The sequence below is a fragment of the Aphelocoma coerulescens genome, chromosome 24 (genome assembly GCF_041296385.1).
Source record: "Aphelocoma coerulescens isolate FSJ_1873_10779 chromosome 24, UR_Acoe_1.0, whole genome shotgun sequence".
Taxonomy (NCBI): domain Eukaryota; kingdom Metazoa; phylum Chordata; class Aves; order Passeriformes; family Corvidae; genus Aphelocoma; species Aphelocoma coerulescens.
The window spans coordinates 2,598,119-2,613,853 of record NC_091037.1 but is presented as its reverse complement, the minus strand read 5'-3'; the positions used below and the strand labels follow the sequence as shown (position 1 = coordinate 2,613,853).

The 15,735-nt window shown below is 44.7% G+C and overlaps 1 protein-coding gene across 2 annotated transcripts in view; it reads right to left on the bottom strand.

The window, feature by feature from the left end:
- ARHGEF12 (Rho guanine nucleotide exchange factor 12) overlaps positions 1-15,735 on the bottom strand; it is a 67,353-nt gene that overhangs the window by 36,635 nt on the left and 14,983 nt on the right. The window lies entirely within an intron of this gene.

Genomic DNA, 15,735 nt, shown 5'->3' with positions numbered 1-15,735 from the left:
CATCTTTGAGACAAGTGCAACAAAGCTGAAATTGTATTACCTATTCCAAGTAGCATTACACATACAGATAACAAAAGCAACAAAGTTGAAAGGAGAAAAAAGTCTATTTGTGTTTGTAACTGAGGAGAACGTGGGATTTACGAATCCAAGATTTTTTTCCCTTCAATTACTGCCAGGACGAGGTGGTGCCATCCAGCTCGAGGCACCAAAACTTCTGCTCTCAAAAAACACAATTATTTCCTTCTCAGACTCACAAGTTCAGCTCCATTCCTACTCGTTTTGTGTTTTAGATCCTTCACCTGGAAGGCAAAACACACCTCTAGAGCTGTGCAAGGAAAGACCAGGTAACCTAAACCACTTTTTGTTCTAAATGAAGGCTCTACAGGTGTTTTACAGCTGATAATTTCCCCCTCTATATACAACAGTCATTCTTAATGCATTTTCTCCTATTTATATACATTTTTCCAAGAAGTGCCAGGGTGAGAGATTAGAGGGAAGAAATTTAAGCCCACACAATTCTAACACCACAGACGTTACCAGGGTAATAAATGACCATTTAATAATTTCATTTGATGTTTTTAGTTTAAACAGACCAGTCTGGTAACGATCAACAGTCCCACGGGAAGTCTGGATTAGAAAAGGACAACACACGAGAGGGACAAGGAGCAGCTCCAAAGTCAGGCTCAGCTCAAAGTCTGGAGCCAAGGGGGTTTGGAATCTTCTCCCAGGCAATGAGTGAAAGAAGGTGAGGGAACGGCCTCAGGCTGTGCCAGGGGAGGGTTGGACAGCAGGAGGAGTTTCTCCATGACAAGGGTTGTCAGACACGGGAAGGGGCTGCCCAGGGAGGTTTGGAGCCCCCGTCCCTGGAGGTGTGCAGGGAACACGTGGCCACAGCGTTTCTGTGACTCTGAGCTGAGCCATGGCCCCATCCCAGAAACTGGTCCAGCACACAGAACCAAACCGTTCTCCCAATGCTTTCCATCCAAGATTCCTTGTGGCACCACAAAACTGCCCCAAATGCTCCTCTTGTCACCTACTCCTCTCTTCTTTCCTCGAGAACTCCACCTCAAGCGGCCCAGGCAGGAAAAGCCCAGTCCCAAAGCTCCAGTAACTCCCTCCCCATTACCTGAAAACCATAACCAGCTGCACAGAGCCAGCCTAATGCCTCTCTTGGAGCAAGAGCTGTGCCATCAAGTGTGGATACACCCAAAACTGGCCAGCTCCCACATGCCAATCCCCTGTGCAAACATGCACTAATATGGAACTCTGAACGAGCATCTGATGACACATCAGGCAAGGGAAATTAAAATGTTGTCTGCCTGTTCCTGAAAATAATTATACACAGCAAGACACTTGCCATCTTTCAGATAACAGCATCGAATTTAGCTGAACTACAACAGCAGCTTCCAAACTAAGGGGGTAGATAGGGCCCTGTGATTGCATAAACAGCAGAAAGTTAATTCATTGAAGGCAAGAGGTGGCAATCCTCTTTCTTCCAGCCCCCAAGAGCTCTGTTTTAATCTGAGAGGTCTGAGAAATCCACTCTGATTCAAAAAAGAAACATCCCCTCCTCATTCAGCTCTACCTGCAAAGCCACATCCCTTCAGCATCCCATCCTCCCACTTACACATTTCAGCCAGTGATGGAGGACTTGGTGCAGGACAGACAGCTTGAATCCCAAAGCAAAGCAAACAGAAGTCATCTCAGGCCAATCTAACCCTGCCTGAACCCTGAGCAGTCAACAGATGCAGCAGCAATCAAGTGTTTCATTGAAAAGCAGAAAACAAGAAAAAAAAAAAAAAGGAATCCAGGGAAAGACAGGAAAAGATGCTTAGGATGAATTACACCCCATTTTATTATCTGATGCATTTGAACTTTTGAGCCGCATAAAAAGCCCTACCACCACTGATAAGTATTTTAATGAAGCATTTCAGTGACAAACTTAATCCTGTAGAGGTTCTTATCAGCAGCCAGAACTGCAGGCTCTGCTCCTGCAGCAACAGGCAGAGCTTGTGGACAACACAAAGTGAGTTCACTGTTGTATTATCTCTGAAACACAAACGTCCTATTTTCCAGGTCCAGAAGTTGTGTAAAACTTTTCTGCTTATTATACCTAGGCTGGTGATTAATTACTTAGGAAGGAACTTTAAAGTTTTTGTAAATAAAGCAGCACTGAAATCACTGGAATTTTTTCAGTGCTTTGACGTTACCGGTGAATTTAAAGTTCCTGTGGGGTGGGAGCCAAAATCCCCTTGTTCCCAATCCATAGCTGTGCTCACAGCTGGATGGTACAAAGGGTCAGGATCCAGCTGGCTCTGGAGAATTCTCCTCCCTGGGAAGAGACCCCAGCCCAGGGCTGTGTCCCCCATCCCATGCAGCCGTGCCGGGAGCAGTTCTGGGAAGCGCCGGAGCCCCTTGGCCACCTGCCAGCATCCTGAGTTTCCTTCTTTTCCCAAGAAGCAGGGAAGGAGGCAGGGACACGGTGGGAGCAGGGGAGGAGGCAGCAGGGCACCCCAGCAAAGCCTCTGTGTGCTGCACATCCACCACTCCACACCCTCTCCTGCCTTTCCTTTGCTTCACAGGTGCTCCCTAAAATCAACGGAGTAAGAAAGGGACGCGCTTTGTCCAGCCAGGCTGAAGGTGAAGCTCTCCAGCCCCTCCAAAAAAACCTCCCCTCCTGGATCTGCAATCATTCCTGGGCACCGAGTTATGAAATCACAGAAATCTGAGGTGGAAGGGCTGGGCTGAGGCTTCAACACTGATCCTTGCTGGGAGCATGCAGTACCACATTCTGCCTCTTCTCCCAGCTCCCTGCCTGAACACCACCTGGAGAACATTCCTCATTTCCCAAACGCTGTGTCGCTACAGCAGGAAGCGGAGCAAAAGTGGATAAAATCCCATCAAAGATCACAGAGCAGCTCCCGTGAGTTTATCTGTGTTTCAGGGCAACTGATCTTCCACTTGCAAATATTCTTACATTTGAAAGCAGCCCTGAAAATCCCCTCCCCATGTTACAGCACCCAGCACAACATAATTCAAATTAAAATATATTTCACCTCCTACTGTAAACAGCAGCAAGAAGGCAGAGCAGGGTGTGGTGAACAGCTGGAGCCTTAATTCCAAATGGAGCTGGCAAGTTTAGGCTCCACGATAAAAACCCTGTAGACATTTTGTCTGATAACTGATGAACATCAGCACATTTTCAAACGAGTTGCTCCACTCTCCCAAATACCAGCACCAATTAAAAGCCAAGTCAGATTTTGTTTTTAAAACGCTGGGTCCGAATAATTTAAAAGTCATTTAAATGCATCAAATTACTAAAAGTGTGTCTTCTTAGTCATGCTGCACTAGGAAAATCTAAGTGAGGAAAATACACCTACCAATAGTTACACCGCAGATTAAACATTACATTTCAGGTTAGCTCACACATAAGCACCACCAGAGCCTAAGAACCACCTCGAAGCCAGGCAGAAAAAGGTAATTTTAAGACTTAATGTGTCAAAAAACACGAGAGCAGGAAGGATTCCCGGCTTCCAGCAGTACAAAGCATTCCATTCTAGCCCGGGAGGTTGAAAATATAGCTGACCATAAATAGCACAGCATCCAGATAACCATGTGGGGGGTTTTTTCCTCCCTTACTAAAATATTACCAGAATTCAAGTATCTGTTATCTCAAAAGCTGATCAAAGAGAAAAATATTTAGATTCAGACAAGGGCCTCAACCTTGGAAATATTTATTCATGTGCCTAACTTTAGTTCCAGGACTGCTCACATGCCTGAAATGAAGCTTGTGTGCGTTTGCACCGTGCAAGGAGAAATTACTCCAACTTGTGCCCAGATGAGTAAGAAATGTTGTGAAACCCATGCAGGAGAGAACAGCCAAAAACTGCTTGCTTGACAGAACTAATCTTTAATTAGGAGATGAACAGTTGCAATAGAAGCTGCTTCAGTGCTTTATTAGTTTCATTTAAAGAAGATGTTGCTTGTTGCAGAAAAACCCTCAGAGTGAATTCTAACTCTGAAAGAAAAGCAGCAAGCACAGCTGATCATGCCAAATTCAGGAGAGAGGAGAAATACTCCAGGGTCGATAATTTTCACTGTCTTTTTCATACATTTAGAAAGAGAAGAGGGAAACCAGAGGTTAACTCCAAGTCCCCCCAGTAAGAACACTAAACTATGTTTTTTTAAAATCTCATCCTAATTCAGGAGGTTTCCACCAAGCCGTGAGTCAATGAGAAGCCTCTGGCCAGCACCAGCTCCACAGATTTTGGTGAAAAGTGAATTTAGCTCACTTAGAATTCCAGAAAGGTTTGGGTTGGAAGGACCTTCGAGCTCATCCTGCCAGGGGCAGGGACACCTTTCACTATCCCACGTTGCTCCAAACCCCATCCAACCTGGCCTTGGACACTCCCAGGGATGGGTGTTCAAGATTTCGGAAAGGCTGAGCTGGATTGTGCTCTCTTCTCGTTCATACACCCCCAAACAGATCCTGAAAAAACCAAAGTCTGTTCCTGGGTGACAGGTAAAAATCACTGAACATTTCCAGGATTATTCCTAGTGCATCCAGCTCCTTTATACCTATTAAACTTCATTTTCAACACCCTGATTGGACCTCACCGACAGCACTCAGAGAAACGCTTCATTTTCTATCTAAATCTAGGAGGTTTAAAGTGCCCTGAAAGCACAGCAAGCATTGTCATAAATGCTATTCTGCAGATAATTCCCAGAATTTCACCTTGGAAGAGACAGAATGAAAGAAAAACATGGCAGGGAGTTTGTTTTCCAGGGTTGCAGAGGCACAGATCCACCGGAGCAGGTTCTTAAAAGCCCTGACAAAGGCATTAGGGGAGAGTGCTGACACGCAGCGGCACCCGCACGACCTTTCCACGGAGCTAAAGGCAGTTCTGTGTCCCAAGGAAAAGGGCACAGGGCAGTGGGAGAGCCAAAGGAGCTGAGGAGATAAGAACTGACAGGCAGATCCAGGGAAAACACGGATGCAGCAAGCGGGCAACTTTTGGCAAGCAGGAGAAAACGCAGCCACCAACTGCAGCTGGAAGCACACCAGCCAGTCTGGGAGAGCCCTGATCCAACACATCCAGTCCATTCACCTCGGCATTAACCCACGGAAAGAGCAGCTTTCTGCTGGGTCATCTTTTCCATGGATCAAAGTACAGACTCTCAGGAAACCACCGAGGTTTTTTTCCGAAATAAAAAAAAAACCCAAAAAACCACTGCATACCGATGTCAACAGATTGGACCTACGGAGCAGGGGAACAGGGATCCAAACGGGGAGGATTCCTGGGAACTGTCAAGAGCCTACGGATGGATCTCAGGGACTGGTGCAAGGAGGCAGAAGGGAGGGAGGCACTGCAAGCTCCATGTTATTTTTGTGGGAGTCCGAGGCAGGCAGCACAGCTGACGCAGTGACTCATGGAGGAATCCTTCCTGGCATTATTAACCTTGCCCTGCTGACAGCTCTGTGAACAGGAATCACTGCCTTTGGAGAAGGAACACGGGAAATTTAGGGAAGTGACCAGAGAGCCCACAGAGCCAGTATCTTCTGTGTCAAACCCCCCTGAACATCCCCAGCAGCCTCAGTGTTGCATTTGCCTTAATAAAGCATCAGGAAATGCCTCCCATTCAATATTATATCATTTTTCAGGCCACTAATGTCCCTATCCATAAGCAGAATATGCCATTCAATTCTCCTTTCAGGAGAGAAAGTGCAGAGTAGCCAATAGAGCCCATCAGCATATTTCCTGATGGATCAGGATATGGATCGATGCAAGGGACTGGTGCTATGGCAACCAACGTGCTGAGCGAAACACTTAAAACTAGGTTAAGATGAATTTGATAAAATTCAAAGTCTGGAAGGCTGGCAAGTTCCATCTGTAAGATGGGGAGGGGCAGGGCTCCAAGAGGAAGGGATTTCTACAGAAAAAGAGAATTCCACTTGTGCCTTGCCTTCACAGGATGCTTCCTCATTGAGCTTTAAAAAATTAAACACCTATATACAGATTTCTTTTTCATTCTTGTGGTTGGCTCTGGGTGAGGGCTTCATCAAGAGGGGTGAAGAGAAGGTGGCGGCATGAGAAGGGAGCAAGAAAAGAGGAAAAAAAAAACCTCAGCTTAAATTATGAAAGAAAAGCAGAATGCAAAGATAAATCTGCTCCATAAAACAAACAGCAAGAATTTGGAGATTTGCCTCCACACATGGAATTTCCTGATGATACAGGAATGTATCATCATAGTATGTCCTGTAAAAATGACAAGCAGGGTACTCTGAGTTTACTACAGCCAGCTGTAGCTCTTTCCTCAGTGTCCTTCCCTGTAAAACCCTGAGATGGGAAGGGTTTCAGTCTCTCTGTGAACAGCATCATTCGGAAAAAGGAGAAGAAAAGCATCTCCAGAGAAGTTTCATCCACAGTTCAGTCATTCAGCCCCAGCCCAAGCAAGTGCCTCAGCTATTTTCCATGACACAAGCACTTGGATTTTTCCAAGAGCTGATGTCAGGGCTTTTCATGGAGAAAGAGCTGCATTTACTGGGCAGGCAAGGAAGGAGGGCTTCCCCAGCAGCTATTCTCAATGTGGCCTTTGTGCTGCTCTGCTGCTCAGGCCAGGACCCTGCAAGAACTTTTAGTCCCCGCAGAAACTCTCCAAAGGGGAGGGGACAGAGACATTTTCAGCAGCCAGTGCTGTTCTTCCACTCCTGACTGACTTCCAAGGCTCAGCTTCCAAGCAGCAGCTTTCCCTCTCCAGGCCCTGAAGTTGTCACACAAGGCCATTTATTGTTTAATAGCCCTACAATAGGGTGGAAGCAGCCAAACAAATGAAAACTGGGGAGGGGGCTCTGGAGGGAACATAAATAAACCAGGTTGCTCATGTTTCCTTAATGCTGCCTTTAGATTCAGCCTAAAAGCAAGATTTGAGTAACAGGGATGAGGTTTGGCCACTGAATGTAGCTCAGAGCAAGCACAAAACCCGCTCAGAAATTGGTGGGGAACAGAGGTTGCCAAATCCCAGGTGATTTCCTACTGGTTTCCCAACATGACTGGTTACAAATTACTGAATCTCTCCGTTTTCACCTCTGGGAAAGAAAAATTGACACCTTTGGAATGGAAAAATAATTAAACACACAAATGCTGGAAGAGGCCAAGTGTTTTTCTAAAAAGAGTTCCAGAAAATGTTATCATCACAAAAATTTACACAAAATGAGCGCCCAGCAGACAAGAGACATTCACGATTTGTTCCTCTGCAAGCTTTTACTGCATGACCCATTTAACACAAGTGGCCAGGTACAGGAGAAAGGTCAAGCTTGTGACTTCAAAAGTTATGAGTTTTCTCACTCATTTATTTATTTTGAAGTAGGCCATAGACAAATATTCCCAGGCCTTGAGAGTTCAAGCTTCCCTGAAGCAAGAAAAAGCTGAAATATGCAGTTTGGCCATACTAGAGGAGCCCCAGAATATCCCATTTTTTCCATATTTTCACATCATCTTTGCATCCTGAGCTCCAGCTGTTTGGAAGAAGGGAAGGAAGAGGGGTAGAGCACGTTTGTTGTGATTCATTCCACCAGCTTTCACTTCTGAAAAGTCCTTTTAAACCCCTTTGCCCACAGCCTGAAAGAATCAAATCAAGCACCAGGGTTTCTTGCGCAGACAGGGCGTGGAGTCCAAATTAACCTGCCCTCCCTAAACTGCAGCTAATTACGGGGAAATGAAATGTTTGCTTTGCTTGCCAATAATTGCAATGCGGAGCTGGCTCGGTGGCAGCAGCACCGCTCCTCCTCCACAGCGTCTGCAACAGCTTTCCAGTGAAATGCCCCCCCAAAAAAAAAAATCCAAGGAACAAGACAATTTTCTTTTCCTAAGCAGACCAGAGAGACCCACAGCTGTGGAGTGCCACGGGATTTGCTTTCACCTGGCACTCACACCCCCAGCACTGGCATCACTCGTGCTGCCCCAGCGCGGGGAGCAGTTGGTGCATTTCATTAGGCACCAAGCCTAGTTCCTTATTAATGCCATACCCAGCTTGTGGTTGTTATGAACCAGCAACGAGCCTGGTGTGGAAACAGTCCTTAAAAACAGCAAAAGACAGCAATTAGAAAGGGAGGAGAGAAAAAAAAAAAAAACAACAACCCCAACACACACAGTGCACGTAATACAACTGGAAATGTAGCTTTCAACGCAGTGTAACGCTGCCTCCAATTAGGCAGCTTTAAGTTTTGCAAATGTATGTACAAGGTTCAGAGGCACAGAGGAGTATTTGGCCCAGAGTTCACATTTCTGGGGAGTGAGTACACTTGCCTGGCACAGGAACACCACACCTCCACGGCCTGGGACTACTGAGAGCGTACTAAAGAACCTGCAATAAGACATTTATTATTCCTCCCGTGTGTCTTTCAAAAGATGTTTTAAAGAAAAGACAAGGCTGAGTTGTTGCTGTGCTCCTCAGCATTATGAGCTTTGCCCGGTTTAATGTGTCACTGGCTGGGAGAATTGGGATTGTTCAGCCTGGAGAAGAAAAGGCTTTGGGGTGACCTCATTGTGGCCTTCCAGGACCTGCAGGGAAGATGGAGAGAGACTTTCTACAAGGGCTTTGAGTGACAGGACAAGGGGGAATGGCTTCAAACTGACAGAGAATGGGGTTAGATGGGATATTGGGAAGGAACTGTTCCCTGGGAGGGTGAGGAGGCCCTGGCACAGGGTGCCCAGAGCAGCTGTGGCTGCCCCTGGATCCCTGGAAGTGTCCAAGGCCAGGATGGACAGGGCTTGGACCAGCCTGGGATAGTGGGAGGTGTCCCTGCCCATGGAACTGGATGATCTTTAACGTCCCTTCCAACCCAAACCATCCTGGGATGCTGTGATTTACCTGATACAGATGTCACTACAGCCTGACAATATCAGCAGAAGCACAGGAGCTCAGCAGCACCTTTCCCCATGGATTTACACATTCCAAAGGTATTATCAGTTTGTTTGACCTACTGTACAACTCAGAACTTTCATTAAGTTACTTCTATGACAAACGAGGTCAGCAGGCACCTTGTCTTAATTTAAATTTTCCTTCAGCCCTCGTTGGGTTGTTTTAAAGGTTTGTGTGCGTTTACTGCTCAGAAATGTAAGCCAAGACTTGCCTGCTCATCAGAACCAGCCGTTTATGAGTTCAAAGCTAAGCAAACACTCAACCCAAAAGCATTTCCAGCCCTGCCTTCCCTTCTCCCACTGAGTGATGAACCTTTGGCCAAATTACACCCATTCTGCATGGGATGTGCAGACAACATCCACCCCTCTGACCTCTGCAAAGCTTCTAAATATTTCCCAGCTGCCATAAACTAATTTACAGCTAATATGTCTTAAACCACCCAAAGGCAAAGTGCTCCCAGGGGCTTAATTTACACCAAGGGAAAAATTGGATCCACAATTCTACAAAGGAAAGCTGCAGCATGGAGAGAATCAAGAAATCATTACCACAGTGTTGCTTAACCTGTACTGTGTATTTTTAGCTCTTAGTCTTTCCCAGCTAATTCTGGTGAAGTTTTACTCCTGTAGATACAAACACCAAGGGCACCCAAACTATTTGAGCCTAAACTCAAAGTATGCAACTAAAGGAGCATTTCACCTTGTGGGAGCTTCCACACCTCCCAGGAGGGTTTCTGTCCCAGCATTCACTCAGATTTTAGAAGCATCCATGGAAAGTTTCTCCACCATGCATTGCAGTTTGTCAGGATTTCCAAAAAAAGAAAATGTGATGTCAGCTGAGCTATAAAGAGATTAGCAGTGCTGTAGACTGGAGTTGAAGCTCTCTCAGTTGTTTAAATGGCCCAAGAAAAAGAAAAGAGGCTTCTGGGATATGCAAACCTATTATTTCTGCCCTGAAATGCAGCTCTGGCCCATAAAACACCAGAGAAAAGATGCACATAGCACACATTGCATGAGGAGGGAAAAAATGTACACAGGCATTCGTGGCATGCTTTGCTCCTTCCCATTCCATCTCCCCTCCATCTAAAGTACAGCATAAATCCAGAAAGACCGACTGGAGCAGAACACAGGATTAGGATTTCTCAGCAACATCAAGCCCTGTTTCTTTGACTGTAAAATGGAAGATAAAAAACCAGGAGTGAAGCTCCTTGTAAAATGGCTCAAGATCCTAAGAACAGCCTGTGAGTCAAACACTGAGCTATTAATAGGCCTCTGAACGTGTTTGTATCAGTATTTGTCTCATGGGTCTTGTAAAATAAATAATAATACAAGCAAAAGGAGAAAAAAAAAAAAAACAACAAAACCAAACCCAAACAAATATTTACTCAGGAAAGCTACCAGCTGCTAAGAGGTGACTGCAGCAAATTCCCCAAGATATGTGGAAGGGGTATGGAGATAACCAAGAAACAGCAATGCCAGATTGGAGTTGTTTCCCCACTGGGTTCAGTGACAGCAGCTCTTGGTGCCTCCCCCTCAGCCAGGCAGGATGCTGAGAACTGCCAGCCCCCACTGCCTGTATTTGTATTTATATTAAAAAGAAACAAATCCCCCCAGCATCTCAAAGCTTTTCCACATAAAAACCTCATGTATTAGTACAAAACACCGCATTTTCCCTCAGAGCTCATCTGATGGCTGTCACTGTATCAACACTGCCTCAAATCTGTCCACACCATCACTGCGACTGATACAATTAAGTTTAATTTTCAGAACACTCTTAGAACATGCAATAAAATAAAATTAGGAAAAAAAAATAATATCAGTGAAAAGTGTATTCAGAAAAGAAAAACCCCACCCAAAACACTCAGAGATGATTGCTTGAACAGCAACAGCTAATTTAACATCAACATGCATAAAATATCAGCTTATCAAAAATCACATTCCCTATGGCTGGTGAGAAGGGTCTGGTATGGAATTACTGGGAAATGGAAAGAAGGGAGAGCTGCCAGCATCTACATCTAAAGCATCTTTCCAGCCTGTCAAAACCTTTGTTCTTGAGCTCAGACACCAAGACACAGATTTTCACAGTGAACATATTAAACTGGCCATTTTCATAGTGAAAACACAAAGGAGCAACTCAGGTTCACAAAACAGCTATTAAAAAAGGAAAGGGGGAAAAAAGAAAAAAAAAGGAGACAAACCTCTCCTCCCACCCTTTTTTTCCAGTAGATATTAAAGGAAAAATCCTTTCTCTCTGCTCTGCATTCAAGGAAGGTATTCCTGTCTCAGGGAATAGGAACAAAGGCTCTGTGTTACCTGTTTCACACGCCAAAGTCAGCTGAGCAGGGAGATCCCAAAGGCCCATTCCCAGGGGGAGTGCTCTGATCCCAAATCCTCCCCAAGGAGCCTGAGCTGTCCTCTTTGGAAGCTTCCCGGGGTTTTCACGCTTCTCCTTGGATATCCTTGGGAGGCATCTGCCTGATTGTTCACTGACCACACGAGGGGAGGGAAGAAACTCCACCTCTTCTCTCCCACCTCCTCCCAAGCAGCATCAGCCGGGGCTGCTCATGGACTCAGGGAGAGAGCAGCATCCATGGCCAGCCCACAGCAACAGGGGAAACAGGAGAGAGAGCTGGGATTTTAAAATTCAGCATTTCCAGCTGTCCTGGGGGAGGGCAGAAAAATATATATCTCTATATATGTTTATGTATGGGTGACGGATGGAGGTGCATGTTCTGTGTGCATCGATATGCGTGCATATAAACGTACATAAATATATATATCTATATAAAAATATAGATTTGTGTGCATTGCCGCCTGTAAATCCCAACACTGATCCAAGGAGCTGCATCACGAGGCACAGGAACAAAGGCTTGGCAGAGGGCACTGAGATTTTCCCCTCAATCCACTTCCAGCCTTCCAGGGGTCACGCTGTGCCTGTACTGGGTTTCCAGGCGTTTTGCAACGCGTGGCACCTGGAAAAGCAGCGCCCACACCAGGAAAACACAGCCTCTGGATTGTTTCAGGAGTGGGGAGGCAGGGAACAGGCTGAGAACGAAGCACTGCCCCTCTCTGCCATGCACAGAGGGAAACTCAGAGGTCAAAACAGGGGGGCTTGTGAGGTTTTTGAGCTTCCCCGAGTGGTCAAGCCCTGCGGAAGGATTGGAGGGTGAAGGGGCTGTTTTCTTTTTCTGCCCCAATAACCTAATGAAGTTTGGGAGCAGTGCTGGCAGGATAGAAATTTCTTCACGCTACACTGTCTGTTTGTGTTTGATTAATGTAAATCTTCCCAGGGCTCCAAGCACGCCCCGGGCTCCGGCTCTCCATTAACAAGCGGCCAAACTGCCACATACAGACAGGGCAGGGAGAAACCAAGATCTCTATTTTAGTCCTTGCCATAACCCCAGAGAACTCCACCAAACTCATTTTTGGTGATTTGATTTGAATAATCCTACTCCTCATTAAATTCCACTATTTTTTTCTCCTCCCAAATCACGAGGCCTATTACAAAATGAAACTGCAGCAAACCACTTTAATATATTAACAGGGTTATATTCTTTTTGCATTTCCTCAGTTCTCATGACTGAATTTTTTAGCCTGCCCAGTCCAATGCATGCTGGTACCAAACATCATCTCCAAGCCATAACTGCAGCAAGGCTGCAATTACCCAGAGGACAGGAAGCCAAAGAAATCAACTCCTACCCCTCCATCTCCCTGCTCCATGCAATAATTTCCCAGCCAGAACTTGTATTTTCCATGCTTCTCCCTTTTCCAGTGGCATGCATTATCATTTTCGAAATAGCAGAGAGCTCTGTCTCATTGGTTCCTATTTTGAAACGTTTGCCCAGCTCCTCAATTTTCTAGGAATTTCACAAAGCAGAAAATGTCAGCTCTCCAGAAGAAAATGGTAACCAGAGGGAAGGAAAAAGCCAGGCCAGGATCAGCTCAGATCCTCACAGGAGCACCCCTTCCTGTCACAATCCTTGGGAAGCACAAGGGAAAAAATGATCAATATTGGGTTTTTTAACCAGTGTGGAACCAGAGTTAAGGACGCCAGGGAAAAGGGGCTGCAAATCCCAGAGCAGGGCTTCATATCCAGTTTATTCATGCCTGAGTAAGAATCACATGCACCAAACAGCCTCTGCTGAGGGTGTCAAAACAGAGATATTTTTAAACCTGGGTTACATTCTAAAATCAATGATTTCCAAATTTTTCTCCCTAGTGCTCCTCATCATCAAGTGAAACACAGATGGGACAATCTCACAGACCAATAAACCTTAATTTACTGAATTATCTTTTGGTTAAAACATTGGTATTTCTTATTTCCCTCACTGTACAGAACAAATTCACATTTCCCAGCTGCCTGCCTCACTTTACCCGTACCACCAATTTAAGGTTGCAGGTTGCTTTGCAATCATAAAAATATGTACATTATAGACTATTATATCTTATTTTTATATATTTCAGTATTTTATAGATTTATGTCTTTTATGTATGTATTTGTGTCTTTTATATATTTATATATATTAAATATCCTTGCAAAAAATCCCCTCAGATTCATCCATTTTAAATTTTTGTGCAAAATATTTAACTTGAAGTCATTAAAGTCAGTGAGAAGGAACCAGGAATACAAAAGGAATATGCTTCAAGGCTTTTAACTCAGAAGGGACATTTTCAATTCCCTGAAACATAAAAATTCTGTTATTGGCATCAGCACTTGGGAAAATAAATGCATTTGTACCATAAAACAAGCTTAAAAGGGTCAGAAATGGATATTGCAGCTTCTCTTCATTATAAAGAAGTCCAACAGACTTTGAAGAATCCAAATGAAATTTCAGTCTATCAGGAAAAACATTTAATATTAAAAAAAGGACTTTAGGGCACAGTCATGTAAGACTTAACTGTTGTCTGCAATTTTGTTTTGCTTATGGAAATAATTAACTTTAAAAAAATCACAGAATTAATTTTTTTTTCTATTTTATCTACAGTTTTTGGGAGAAAACAACACAATACATCCCTTTCAACTGCAAACCAACGCAGCTGCCAGGAAACAGTGTAAAAACAAGAAAGAAGCTTCCATTCCTGAATCTGTCTCGCTTCCTACTCTGATTTCCCAGATTTCCTTCCCCCAGTCCGCTCAGTCACAGGACATAATAAGAAAACAATTTGGAGGAGGAAAAAAAAAAATGACCATAAAAAGCAAGAAAGTCTGATGCAATCAGGTTTTTAGGAGAAATCAGAGATAGCCAAGAAATGGCGAGGACTGTAAATGGAATATCACTGCTTTAAATCCACGGGGATTTCTACAGTCCTGGACAACAGCAGGAAAGGAGGATAAGGAAAGAAAAGTATGGAAAAAAATACATAATTTAAAAATAAATCTCTCCTAAGAACATAGGAAAGATGGGATAGGAATAAGTAGTGAACAACTCAGAGAGTTGTCTTTGCCTGTTTAGAATAAAATGCATGAAAATTAAGTTAAATAAAGTGCTTCTAAAACATCACACAAGTCCCAAGCCTGAACATCCCAGGTTTCACTTTCCAGAACTTTGAAGTCTCTGTGCTCCATCCTTCTTTGCAAGGAACAGCAATTTTGGTCCCCCATATTCTGTATTGATTAAGGAATTCCTTCCTCCTTGCCCATCAGCAAAGCTCCTCTCCTTGTTCAATCCCAGCTCTCCGCCCATCAGGCTGGCCTATGGTAAATATTTACACAGAATTTCCAGACCTTTACCCCAATAAGGAGCCAGGCCTGGGAAAAGCAGAGCTTCCCAGAGCTTCCCAGAGCGGAAGCCAAGTGGTCCCCAAGGAACAGAGTCCACACCCCTGTGGAAAGAATCCACGGAGCAGCAGCAGGAGGAGCTCAGCATCCGATGCTGCCACTGCTGGGGGAGTCCTGCCAGGAAATCCTCAGCCTCCAACACACCAAACCCTCAGGATCCTGTTTGGGATGTGGGGAGGCCCTGGCACAGGCTGCCCCTGTGTCGCTGGAAGTGTCCAAGGACACGCTGGAGCAACCTGGGATAGGGGAAGGTGTCCCTGCCCATGGGACAAAATCGTCTTTAAGGTCCCCTCCAACCCAACCCAGTCTGGGATTCCATGGTATGATATTTTCAGCTCAGCTGGAGAGGCCAAACCTCACTCAAATTTTTGGGAAGTTCAGGCAGCCATGGATGAAAAAAATCTGTTACTGACAAAGAATTCCATACAGACACTACCAGGATATGGGATAGATGGACACGTGCATTTTAAAGCAGTAAATCCCTAACACTGGAACACGTCAATGAATAAAAAGCTTGCCAACACATTTTCTTAGCCCCAAAAATCATCCCTGAGAGAATGGCTGCCCAGTTTCCCCATCAGAGTACCCAAATACTCCACAGAGCTTTATATTATAAACACTGACCCTCATTCTCCCCCTCTTTCCTTTGGGCTCAGAATGTTCATTTCTCCTATTTTATATCAAGGAACAAAACCCATCCCACACATCCTAAATGAACAGGAACTAGCAAAAGACTGCAATGGGTTTTTTTTGAGAGAATGGGTAAATAGAAAAGTACAGACAAGAAGAAATGTGAGAAATCTGACATATTTCAGCAGGGAATCAGAGTCCACTCATGACCTGCATCTTTTAGACACATCTGAGAAACACCTGAGTGTTGTCAAGCACAAAAATCATGGGCAGCTCTGTCAGTACATCACACAAAAAGTCATAAAGGTGTTAGAGGCACAGAACTGCACTTGAATCGAATATGGGGGATTTTATGTTTTCTTTTCTCCATCCAAAAAGGGTCTGTGTGTTGTCTCAAAACCTTTTATT